Genomic DNA, 14,591 nt, shown 5'->3' with positions numbered 1-14,591 from the left:
AATTTATCCAGCTGCTTCTGCAAAAGTCTTATGAGGGGAATGACCTGACAGTCTGGCAGTGTTTGAACTGACTTCATGAGTCGAAGGGTTGGAGAACCTTGCACAAGACGGAAATCATTCTCCACTGCACTTGAGTCAGGTGCATTCCCCTTCCTTTGCCTATATCATAGGTGGATGAATACGCTTGAATGGCCTTTTGCTGCTCCTCCATCCTCTGGAGCATATAGAGTGTTGAATTCCACCTTGTTACCACCTCTTGCTTTAGGTGATGGCAGGTCAGGTTCAGGAATGTTTGCTGGCGCTCCAGTCTTTGGCATGTGGTGGCTGAATGTCAAAAGTAGCCCACAATTTTTTGGGCCACCGACAGCATCTCCTGCACGCCCCTGTCATTTAAAAAAAAATCTGCACCACCAAATTAATTGTATGTGCAAAACATGGGACGTGCTGGAATTTGCCCAGATGTAATGCACGCACAATATTGGTGGCGTTGTCTGTTATCACAAATCCCCAGGAGAGTCTAAATGGGTTAAGCCATTGTGCGATGATGTCACTCAGTTTCCGTAAAAGGTTGTCAGCGGTGTACCTCTTACGGTAAGCGGTGATGCATAGCATAGCCTGCCTAGGAATGAGTTGGCTTTTGCGAGATGCTGCTACTGGTGCCACTGCTGTTGTTGCAGCGGGAGGTAAAACATCTACCCAGTGGGCTGTCACAGTCATATAGTCCTTAGTCTGCCCTCTTCCACTTGTCCACATGTCCATGGTTAAGTGGACAGTGGGTACAACTGCATTGTTTAGGACACTGAGGACACTTTTTCTGATGTCTCTGTACATTCTCGGTATCGCCTGCCTAGTGAAGTGGAAACTAGATGGGATTTGGTACCGGGGACACACTACCTCAAACAATTCTCTAAGTCCCACTGAACTAATGGTGTATACTAGATGCATGTCTAACACCAACATAGCTGTCAAGGCCTCAGTTTTCCACTTTGTACTTCAACAGTGACATCTTCAATTTGAATATCAGAAACTGGACTGTGGGTGCTCCTTCCAGCACTTGCAGAGGGTGTGCAAATGGTGGACAGAGCCACCTCTTCCCGTCCACTATTGGGAAGGTCAGGCATCACAACCGCTGACACACTTGGACTCTCCTTGGGGATTTGTGATACCATATAAGAACGCACAGTTCTTTGCTGTGCTTTTGCCAGCTTAACTCTTTTCATTTTTCTAGCGGGAGTATGAGGGCTTCCATCGTCATATGAAGCTGAACCACTATTCATGAACATAGGCCAGGGCCTTAGCCATTCCTTGGCACTCCGTTTCATAAATGGCATATTGGCAAATTTACATTTCTCCTCAGACCATTTAGATTTATTTTTTGGGGTCATTTTACTGAACTTTTGCTTTTTGGATTTGACATGCCTTCTACTATGACATTGGCATCAGCCTTGACAGACGACGTTGATGGCATTTCATCATCTATGTCATGACTAGTGGCAGTAGCTTCAGCACTAGGTGGAAGTGGTTCTTCATATTTCCCTATTTTATCCTCCAAATTTTTGTTTTCCATTATTTTTCTGGAGTTATTTAACACAATATGCGGCACAGGAGAGCGTAACTCTGTAAAAATGATATTTGGATTAAATGTTAATAACCCCTTTATTTGGAGTAAATTATATACAGCACAGGACACTACCACTAGTCTGATGCAGGACAACACAGCGACACTGTAAGGGACTTATTTTACAACAGCACTGGACATATGGCAGCAGAGGACACCACCACTGTGACTGGTCACTGGACTGACTGATACACAGGACACTACCACTGGTCTGATGCAGGACAACACAGCAACACTGTAAGGGACTTATTATACAGCAGCACTGGACATATGGCAGCAGAGGACACCACCACTGTGACTGATCACTGGACTGACTGATGCACATGACACTACCACTGGTCTGATGCAGGACAACACAGCAACACTGTAAGGGACTTATTATACATCAGCACTGGACATATGGCAGCAGAGGACACCACCACTGTGACTGGTCACTGGACTGACAGATGCAGCTAAGACACTACACTGGACTGAGCAGCACAAGACAGCACTATAATCGCCACCCCACTTTCCCGCCTGCACAGACACTGAGGGCAGAGACACGTCCTCTCACTACACTCTCCAGGACTGGAGTGAAAATGGCGGTGATGCGTGGCTCCTTATATGGTATCTAAACCCCATGATGATGATGTTTTGCCTCATTCTGGTTTCCAAATCAGGCGGGAAAACCCAAGCTGGACCTGGATGCGGCTCGAGGCGTGAAGTTCGGTAGGATTCGATTCTCTGAGAACTGAACCCGCTCATCTCTACTATTAAGTTGAACAGGCCATTACTTATGTGGAAATACTAGATTCTACATGTTTCAATTAACAGGAAATGGTTTATCTACAGATGTTTGTTCATAAACTATTGCTTTTACCCTTAAATGTGAATCTTAATTGCAACCCAATGTTACAAATCCACTTGAAAAGACTGTATGAATTGATATGGGAGACTTTATATCTGCATGCAACGGAGTCCGAATCTGTATACAAAGTACTACAATGCAGCATCTGAAGCTTTGTCTATGCCAAGGTCCATTGTGCTTCATATACAGATTCAGACTCAGTCATACACAGATATACAGTGTCCCATATCAATTTGTTCAGTACAGTCCTTTGAAGTGGATTTGTTACATTGGGTTGCAATTAAGATTCACATTCAAGTGTATATCAAATTATTAAGTGCAATTTTGTGAAGTGGTTTTGTCAGGAGCTGGATGCTTCGTGTACATGGACCCCTAGGTATACACCACACACTTTGCACCCATTAACAATCCTTACCCTGTGATGACACTGTGGTCTTTTGAGAGGAAACTTCCAGGAAAATGGTACCGGCAATATTCACATGGTAAATAGAGAAATCACCAAGAAAATCACACTTGCACCATTTTCTCAGAGGTATACACATGCATGGAAGGCTCTGGCATGGTGCCACAGTCTATTATGCATTTGCAATGGCGTAAGAGCAGTGGGCTGCTCGGATGTTGTACACAGGTCCCCTCCCTTAATAAGACATCCCTGGAAATGGGCCTAATCACCATTAATGGCCTGATGTGACCTCTGTCTAGTCTTCAACCTGTGATTTATTTTAATACATGAATGCACACTAAGAATGCCTTTTGTGTAAGCTTTCACTGACACTTATTAGTGCTGAAAGTGTTCACACTCCTGGATCAGCAACCACATCAACAATTAATTGCTCCTGTACTTTGGTACCCACAACCATGGTGGATGCCAAATGATTGGGGGGCCATCAGCGGCTAAATTAGTAATAAGTCTCCTTTACAATGAGTATAGTACAAATAGTGGCCTGGACCAGACCCCATATTTTGATGCACTTTATGCCTATAACTGGTTATTTATTATTTTAACATTGATCCTTGTTAATTATACTTTTCATATATGATATATTCTTTAGGGAACATATATATATACGAAGAAAATGATTATTTCTGTGCCACATGTGATATAAAACAGATATGTTATTTAAAAAATGGCAAGATAATATGATACTCCCCTGTGCTACTAATGGGGCGTCAGCTAGGTCCCTCAATGAAAACAGGGGTGGCAATTCCCTGGAGAAATGTAAGAGAAATGGGGGGATGAGGGATATATAGCGACCAATGGTGTCAAATAATGAGATAAAATTGACAATGATAAATATATAAAAACAATAATTTGTTACCATAAAAAAGAGACATAAAAAATGGGACAATAATACCATCACAGCTGAACTAAAGCACTTAAAATACATAGAACTACAATAAGATCAAGTAAAAAGATTTTTCCTTATCTGGGTATGAGGTAAGTACAGGTCTTCCAACGCATTTCGTCAAATAGACTTCATCACAGGGCTAGGGTGGAATGGGACTGACTGACTATATATAGTAGTAACAATTAGGGATCAATTGTGACATCACTTCCTGTTTAGGAATTAGCTATTGTTTACAGCACTTTAGAAACAAGTTAAAAAGTTCTGGGTGTTTAACTAACAAGTATTGGGTACTGTTCCCAATATCAGTAAGTGAACACTCGTTTTCAATTACTGAGAGACCTGTACTTACCTCATACCCAGATAAGGAAAAATCTTTTTACTTTTTACTTGATCTTATTGTACTTTTTTATGTCTCTTTTTTATGGTAATAAATTTTTGTTTTTATATATTTATCATTGCCAATTTTATCTCATTATTTAACACCATTGGTCGCTATATATCCCTCATCCCCCCATTTCTCATATATATATATATATATATATATATATATATATATACACTGCTCAAAAAAATAAAGGGAACACTAAAATAACACATCCTAGATCTGAATGAATTAAATATTCTTATTAAATACTTTGTTCTTTACATAGTTGAATGTGCTGACAACAAAATCACACAAAAATTATCAATGGAAATCAAATGTATTAACCCATGGAGGTCTGGATTTGAAGTCACACTCAAAATTAAAGTGGAAAAACACACTACAGGCTGATCCAACTTTGATGTAATGTCCTTAAAACAAGTAAAACTGAGGCTCAGTAGTGTGTGTGGCCTCCACGTGCCTGTATGACCTCCCTACAATGCCTGGGCATGCTCCTGATGAAATGGTGGATGGTATCCTGAGGGATCTCCTCCCAGACCTGGAAATGCCTGGACAGTCTGTGGTGCAACGTGGCTTTGGTGGATGGAGCGAGACATGATGTCCCAGATGTGCTCAATTGGATTCAGGTCTGGGGAACGGGCGGGCCAGCCCATAACATCAATGCCTTCGTCTTGCAGGAACTGCTGACACACTCCAGCCACATAAGGGCTAGCATTGTCTTGCATTAGGAGGAACCCAGGGCCAACCGCACCAGCATATGGTCTCACAAGGGGTCTGAGGATCTCATCTTGGTACCTAATGGCAGTCAGGCTACCTCTGGCGAGCACATGGAGGGTTGTGCGGCCCCCCAAAGAAATGCCACCCCACACCATTACTGACCCACTGCCAAACCGGTCATGCTGGAGGATGTTGCAGGCAGCAGAATGTTCTCCTTGGCGTTTCCAGACTCTGTCACGTCTGTCACATGTGCTCAGTGAGAACCTGCTTTCATCTGTGAAGAGCACAGGGCACCAGTGGCGAATTTGCCAATCTTGGTGTTCTCTGGCAAATGCCAAACATCCTGCACGGTGTTGGGCTGTAAGCACAACCCCCACCTGTGGACGTTGGGCCCTCTTACCACCCTCATGGAGTCTATTTCTGATCGTTTGAGTAGACACATGCACATTTGTGGCTTGCTGGAGGTCATTTTGCAGGGCTCTGGCAGTGCTCCTCCTGTTCCTCCTTGCACAAAGGCGGAGGTAACGGTCCTGCTGCTGGGTTGTTGCCCTCCTACGGCCTCCTCCATGTCTCCTGATGTACTGGACTGTCTCCTGGTAGCGCCTCCATGCTCTGGACACTACGCTGATAGACACAGCAAACCTTCTTGCCACAGCTCGCATTGATGTGCCATCCTGGATGAGCTGCACTACCTGAGCAACTTGTGTGGGTTGTAGACTCCGTCTCATGCTACCACTAGAGTGAAAGCACCGCCAGCTTTCAAAAGTGACCAAAACATCAGCCAGAAAGCATAGGAGCTGAGAAGTGGTCTGTGGTCACCACCTGCAGATCAACTCCTTTATTGGGGGTGTCTTGCTAATTGCCTATAATTTCCACCTGTTGTCTATTCCATTTGCACAACAGCATGTGAAATTGATTGTCAATTAGTGTTGCTTCCTAAGTGGACAGTTTGATTTCACAGAAGTGTGATTGACTATGAGTTACATTGTGTTGTTTAAGTGTTCCCTTTATTTTTTTGAGCAGTATATATATATATATATATATATACAAATAAAACATTAATAATGAGACCATGCCACATAATGACTGTTAATAATCAGAGAGAGTTATTTAATATATTGTCAACAATCTTTGAATATACATTACAGTTATTACAGAAATAAGCCTTATTAGACATGGCAAAACCCATGCTTTCTGCTTATAGCTCTCAAGATGACATTTGAAGTTCTTCTTATCCAGAGGTGAAGAGCTATATTGTCAGTGCGATAGCCGACAAAAGGCTTTGTCACCATTTCTCCCTCCTTCACAAAGGTTTAAATTTGGGGACCCAGCTTGGAGTTTATCTAAACAGAACTGTACTATGGCAGGCTGAGCTGGTGGTTATGCTACAACAGGGAAAACACAATGTTTGGTCTACCTGTCATAGGGGGTCATTCCGAGTTGATCGCTCGCTAGCAACTTTTTGCAGTGCTGCGATCAGGTTAAATCTCTGCAAAACTGTGCATACGTATGCACTGCAATGCGCAGGTGCGTCGTATGAGTGCAGAGAGGATCGGTGCTGGACGATGGATTTAACGAAGAATCCATTCGCACAGCCGATCGCAAGGTGATTGACAGAAAAAGGGCATTTGTGGGTGTCAACTGACTGTTTGCTGGGATTGTTTGGAAAAACGCAGGCGTGTCCAAACGTTTGCAGGGCGGGTGTCTGACGTCAATTCCGGGACCAAAAAGACTGAAGTAATCGCAGTGGCTGAGTAAGTCCAGAGCTACTCAGTAAACTGCAAAAAAACTTTTTTATGCCGTCGGCTGCAAAAGCGTTCGCACACTTGCAAAGCAAAAATACACTCCCCCAATAGGCGGCGATTATCTGATAGCAGCACTGCAAAAAGTTGCTAGCGAGCGATCAACTCAGAATGACCCCCCTAGTGTCACACTAGCAAGTGTTTGCTCAGCACAAGACTGAAAGCACAATTCCTTCTTCCAGCATTGTTGTAGGTCCAAGAAATCCCTGGTAGCCCTGAATGAATAGCTTATGCATTGGTACAAATAGAAGCTATAGCATGGCCCAAAGGTCTCAGGGGTCTAGTAGTACGCCTGCAAAAATTATTGTGTACACTTTACATGTTTTGCTTACTGTGCTTTGACAATTAACATGCATGTCTATTATTACCTGACTTTAAAGACAGTGTGAGATTGCAATCTGCTTTGATTATACTGTATTGTTTTTATTTAGTAATATGGACATTTGACAATACTTTATCCTTCAATTTAATTATATTGTTATTAATAGTGTTGTTGGCCTTACAAAAATATTATATTTTTCTTATAAATATCATGACTTCCTGAATATATGTTTAAAAAAAATCAAAACACCACAAACAACCTCATGTTATTGCACAACACATCCTGCAATGAGCCGCACTGTTACTGGCGTTCAGCTTGTCAGCATCCAGCAAATGCAGAGCAGCTTTGCTGTTATTGGTCAGTGTGTGGGAGAATCACTCTGTATTGATTTGTAGTGGTTATAATATACTTAGAGAATAACTACTATAGATTACATTGCTATAATTTATTTCATCGATACTTTCAAGCATCACTGCTCTTTTCCCATGTACTGAAGGTTTAATACCTATTGGAATTCACCACATAGTATAGAAACACTCAACCTAGCTTTTGTACTTCTAATATTCTTATACTGAAGAGAGCACATAGGGGGTTATTCAGAGTTGTTATCAAACCAAAACATTTAGCAGTTGGGAAAAACCATGGGGGTAATTCTGAGTTGATCGCAGCAGGAACTTTGTTAGCAGTTAGGCAAAACCATGTGCACTGCAGGGGAGGCAGATATAACACGTGCAGAGAGAGTTAGATTTGGGTGGGTTATTTTGTTTCTGTGCAGGGTAAATACTGGCTGCTTTATCTTTACACTGCAATTTAGATTGCAGATTGAACACACCCCACCCAAATCTAACTCTCTCTGCACATGTTACATCTGGCCACCCCGCAGTGCACATGGGGGGTAATTCAGAGTTGATCGCAGCAGCAAATTTGTTAGTAGATGGGCAAAACCATGGGGGTCATTCAGAGTTGTTCGCTCGCAAGCTGCTTTTAGCAGCTTTGCACACGCTAAGCCGCCGCCTACTGGGAGTGAATCTTAGCTTATCAAAATTGCGAACGAAAGATTCGCAATATTGCGATAAGACATCTCTGTGCAGTTTCTGAGTAGCTCGAGACTTACTCTGCCAGTGCCATCAGTTCAGTGCTTGTCGTTCCTGGTTTGACGTCACAAACACACCCAGCGTTCGCTCAGACACTCCTCCGTTTCTCCAGCCACTCCCGCGTTTTTCCCAGAAACGGTAGCGTTTTTTCACACACTCCCAAAAAACGGCCAGTTTCCGCCCAGAAACACCCACTTCCTGTCAATCACATTACGATCACCAGAACGAAGAAAAAAACTCGTAATGCCGTGAGTAAAATTCCTAACTGCATAGCAAATTTACTTGGCGCAGTCGCACTGCGGACATTGCGCATGCGCATTAGCGACTAATCGCTCCATTGCGAGAAAAAAATAACGAGCGAACAACTTGGAATGACCCCCCATGTGCACTGCAGGTGTGGCAGTTTTAACATTTGCAGAGAGAGTTAGACTTGGGTGGGTTATTTTGTTTCTGTGCAAGGTATATACTGGCTGCTTTATTTTTACACTGCAATTTAGATTTGTTTAAAAACACCCCACCCAAATCTTACTCTCTCTGCATATGTTATATCTGCCCCCCCTTGAGGTGCACATGGTTTTGCCCAACTGCTAACAAATTTGCTGCTACGATTAGGTCTGATTTACCCCCTTTGAGCGACTTCGTCTAGTATTTCCCCTCCCGGGCTAAGCGGTCAGCGGCCGCCTGTACACACTGAGCGATATGACCGTTCATATTGCTAAGTGACATCACGCAGCTCCTGGATGACAGACCAAGCATGCATGCACTGCCGACAGCAACGATCGTTGCTGACCCGCGGGGCCATGAATCGATCGTTGCTGGTGGCATACACTTGCCGAGAAAATGAGCCACATCGCTCAAGAAGGGGAAAAATGAGCGATGTCACTCATTTTCCTGGCAAGATTGTATGCACCGTTAGATTTGGGTGGGGTGTGTTCAAACTGAAATCTAAATTAGTATAAAAATAAAGCAGTATTTACCATGCACAGAAACAATATAACCCACCAAAATCTATCTATCTCTGCACATGTTACATCTGCCTCATCTGGGGGTTTATTTACTAAGATTCATGTTCCTGCCGAATTGGTGGGAGTTTAAACTCGAATTTTATCGGCTGTATGTTTCTGCAACTTTTTGAAATTATTTTCGGTAATTTACTAAGCTGCCGAGTTTTAGTTTTTCTTATTTTCCGATGTCAATGTTAATCGTATTGTCGGGCAGTGTTTTACGGGAGTGATTAGTAAAACACTGCCGGACATAACACAATGAAGACCGGCTAGATCAGTGAGATTCATGCAGGGCTTCATTGTGTACAATATGAAAAGAGGCAATACAGTTTAATGTGTCTTTTTTGTGCCTAGAGGGGGGGACTCTTGATTTAAGGGGTCCCCACTCCTCCAGGGAACCCCGGCCAGGGGTGACTAGTTGGGGGGATAATGCCACGTCCGCAGAGACCAGTATAAAAGTGTCCCCCATTTGTGGCATTATCTTCTTGGCTAGTGGAGCTGGGTGCTGGTTTTAAAAATACGGGGGACCCCTACGTCTTTTGTCCCCAGTATTTTTGGAACCAGGGCCGGCCCATGAGCCTGGTGCTGGTTGGCTAAACACGGAGGGACCCCAGTCATTTTTCCCCCGGTATTTAAACAGCCAGGGCCAGCTCAAAGAGCCCGAGGCTGGTTATGCTTAGGAGGGGGGTCCACACGCATTTTTTTTCCTTTTTAACACTTTCAGACCACTTGCCACAGATAAACATGCATGGATCTTACTGATCCATGCATGACTATCTGATCACACCATCAAAAAGCTGGTCAATTTTAAAACTGCTTTTTTTAACAAATTCTATGCTTTCACGGCAGTGTTTGGCTATTGTCGGCAGTGAATGTGAATACGAATTCTTAGTAAATTACCAAGTTGTATCAAATAACAGGCGTGTTTGACCGATGGTCTATTCATTCGTATTTGTGATCTCAGGCGGGGGAAAAAAATATGAATAGCGCCAACACTGCCGAGATTTGTGTTTAGTAAACTAAATTCCCGAGATGACACTTAGACGAAAAAAAAACAAACTCAGACAAAATCGGAACCTTAGTAGATATACACTCTGTAGTGCAACATATTTTGCCCAATTGCTAACTTTTTTTCTTTTGTTTGCTAACAACTCTTAATAACCCCCATAGTCCACTAAATGATCTGAAAGGGATGGTGAAAAAAAAATGTTGTCACCTTTAAGTTATATCTTGATTGTATTAACATTAGAAAAATAATACTTTCCACTCAGGCTTAATCATGCAATATAAATTATGTGTTTGCAAAATACAGTACCATTTGTGTTAATCAGATTTGTGTGTTTTGCTGTTCATTTTGGAATGATACATTTTATAACTAAGTAGATCAGATTAATTAAATATCAGACATTTTAAGTAACAACATCCAAATTAGGAGATACATTATACATCTAGTTTGAATTGATGGCTCATCAGTAACATTAGCTCTTCTAAAGAAAAATCTATCATGTATTGCCAAACAATGGGCCTAATTCAGACCTGATCATAGCAGGAAATTTGTTAGCAGATGGGCAAAACCATGTGCACTGCAGGGGGGGGGGGGGGGGGGGGGGTGCAGATATAACATGTGCAGAGAGAGTTAGATTTGGGTGTCGTGTGTTAAAACTGAAATCTAAATTGCAGTGTAAAAATAAAGCAGCTATTATTTACCCTGCATAGAAACAATATAACCCACCCAAATCTAACTCTCTCTGCACATGTTATATCTGCCCCCCCCTGCAGTGCACATAGGGGGTCATTCTAAGTTGATCGCTCGCTAGCAGATTTTAGAAGCATTGCACACGCTAGGCCGCCGCCCTCTGGGGGTGTATCTTAGCTTAGCAGAATTGCGAACGAAAGATTAGCAGAATTGCGAATAGAAAATTCTTAGCAGTTTCTGAGTTACTCGTACACTGCGATCAGTTCAGGCCGTTTTGTTCCTGGTTTGACGTCACAAACATACCCTGCGTTCGGCCAGCCACCCCCCCCCCGTTTCTCCAGACACTCCCGCGTTTTATCCTGGCACGCCTACGTTTTTCCGCACACTCCCTGAAAACGGCCAGTTTCCGCCCAGAAACACCCACTTCCTGTCAATCACACTTCGATCACTTCAACGAGGAAAATTCTTCATTCGGACGTGAGTAAATCTACTAAGTTTTGTGCTAAAATACTTAGCACATACGCACTGCGAACCATGCGCATGCACATTTTTGCCTTAATCGCTCCGTTGCGAAAATCGGCAACGAGCGATCAACTCGGAATGACCTACAAGGTTACTAACATGGGTACTAAAAGGGATTTTACCAAAGCACTAACCAATGACGATTACAGGTCATCATTGCTACATAAGGTAAAAGATGTCCCTAACGCAAGGGAAAATACTTATCTTAGTTGTATGTATGTAAACGCCAGAAGCATTACTGGTAAAAAGGGTGAACTAGAAATACTTGCAGCAAGCAAACAGTATGATATTATAGGCATTACTGAAACTTGGTGGGATGAATCTCATGATTGGACAGTCAATCTAGAGGGCTATACACTGTTTAGGAGAGACAGACTAAATAAAAAGGGTGGAGGGGTGTGTCTTTACGTAAAGCCGTTTTTAAAACATGATATACGGGAAGATATTCAGGAGGGGACTGTAGACACTGTCGAGACATTATGGGTAGAAATTGCATGCGGGGAAAAAGGAATAAAAAAGTTAGTATTGGGTGTATGCTATAGGCCGCCTGGTATCAACGCATCTGATGAGGAATTGTTACTAATGGTAGCCATACACCAGGACGATATCTTTCCAACCAGCCAACTTTTTGGCTGGTTGGAAAGATAATCTGGCAGTGTGTGGGAGCAAACGATTATCAGCCGTTTGCTCTCACACGCTTAGAAACGGCCTGAAACGGTCTGTCCAACTAGTTGGGAAAATCAAACCTGTTTGATTTTCCCAACTAATCGTTCAGGTGTAGGGAGAACTGTCCCCACAGCTGAACGATAAGTAGGCGGACACTGCCTGCTAGTGTCCGCCTACTTCTGTCTCTGGACTGCAGAGGACCCTCTCTGCTCCATACCTCTCCGGCCACCTTACCCGCCTCAGCCACAGTGACCCGCCACTGCCCAGCCGCCAGCCCCACCGCACCGTCCGTCCGTGTCTGCACTGGCCGCCAGACTCAATCCTCCTCCGGCCGCCAGCCTCTGTCCCACCACCGTCACCGCCGCCTCTGTCTCACAGCCGTCACCGCCGCCTCGTCCATCGCGTTCCGCTGCCAAGCTCCATCCCTCCAGCCTCCCTCAACGCACCGTCCGCCAGCCTCTATCCCTCCAGCCTCCCGCACAGTTAATTTTCCCCCCTCCGGTCACCAGCCTCTGTCCTGCTTCGGGATCTCCTCACCGCCGCCTCGTCCATCCCGCCGCTGCGTTCAGTTGCTGGGACCGGCTCCAGCTACAGCGCTGCCAGCCTCCAGCCTCCATCGGCCGCATAGAGGGCACAGCCTCCATCCTCCTGTGATATGCACACACACACACATACACTGATACACACACATATATACACTGACACACACGTATATACTGTCACATACATATACACTGTGATATACACACATATACTGACACACATATATGACACACATATACACTGTGATATACACACATATACTGACACACACATATATGACACACATATACACTGTGATATACACACATATACTGACACACACATATATGACACACATGTACACTGTGATACAAACATACACTATGATATACACATATATACACATGGTGATAGACACACACTGTGACATGCACACACACTGGCATGCACGCACAGACACACTGACATGCACGCACACACAATGTGACACGCACACACACTGTGACACGCACGCACACACACTGTGACATGCACGCACACACTGACACGCACGTTCACACACATACTGTGACACGCACGCACACACACTGTGACATGCACACACACTGTGACAAGCACACACACACTGTGACACGCACGCACACACTGACACGCACGTGCACACCCCTACTGTGACACGCACGCACACACACTGTGACACGCACACACACTGTGACATGCACACACACACACACACACTGTGACACGCACGTACACATACACACTGTGACTCGCACGCACACACACATGCACACTGTGATGCAAACACACACTGTGACACGCACATGTATACACACTGTGACACGCACATGTATACACACTGTGACACGCACATGAATACACACTGTGACACGCACATGTATACACACTGTGACACGCATACACACTGACACACATATATACACTGACACACACATATATATACACACACTGACACATATATGTACACTGATATACACACATATATATATATATATATATATATATATATATATACACTGACACATATGTACACTGATACACACATATATACAGTGTGATAGACACGCATATATACACTGTGATAGACACACATATATACACTGTGATAGACACGTACTGTATAGACACTGTGACACACTCATACACTGTGAGATACACACACATACTGACATATACATATATACACACTGTCACACACACACACACTGAGACACACCTATATACACTGACACACTCACGTATACTGTCACACACATATATAACTGATACACACATATGTAAACTGTGATACACACACATATACACTTTGATACACATGTATGTACACTGTGACACACTCATATACACTGGTATACACACATACTGTCACACCCACATACACTGACACACACACACACACATATTCAATGGTGGGAACTGTCCGGTCAGCGGTGAGGTCACCCACGGTCAGCGGCTGACCGCGGGTAACCCCACCGCTGACCGGAAAGTTCCCACCATTGAAACTAATGGAGGGAGCTGTGCGATGCGCTTCTGTCACTTCAGACGCGCACAGAGCCAATCAGGTGAGTGCCACGGAGTGGCGCTTCCTGATTGGCTGAAGAGACACTTCTGTGACAGCTGTCACGGGGGTGTCTTTGCATTCGTGGGAAGGGGTCCCATGTGTAAACATGGGACCCCTTTCAGTCCGTTTGGTCCGGGTGTTCGGTTTGTTGTTTTGCCAAGTACGTGGATTATAATCTGGACCCTGGATCAGGTGAGTATAATTATCTTTTATTTTCAGGTACCAGTGGATTCTACTTGGAGAAGAGGACCGACTGCTTCGTGTCAACATAGGTAAGTATGTTTGTGTCGACATGTGTGAAATAAAGTTTTACTGTCACGGTGTGTGTCTCCTGTTTTTATTTGGGTATTTTTTTTCCATTAGAACTACAGGTACCAGCGAGCCCTTTTTCTCCCGCATGCTGGTACTTGTGGTTCTCCAAGTACCAGCTTGCGGGGGATGCTTGCTGGGACTTGTAGTACTACTGGA

This window comes from Pseudophryne corroboree, chromosome 8, assembly GCF_028390025.1.
Source record: "Pseudophryne corroboree isolate aPseCor3 chromosome 8, aPseCor3.hap2, whole genome shotgun sequence".
Classification (NCBI taxonomy): domain Eukaryota; kingdom Metazoa; phylum Chordata; class Amphibia; order Anura; family Myobatrachidae; genus Pseudophryne; species Pseudophryne corroboree.
The sequence above is the reverse complement of the archived record's forward strand: the minus strand, read 5'-3'. Positions refer to the sequence as shown.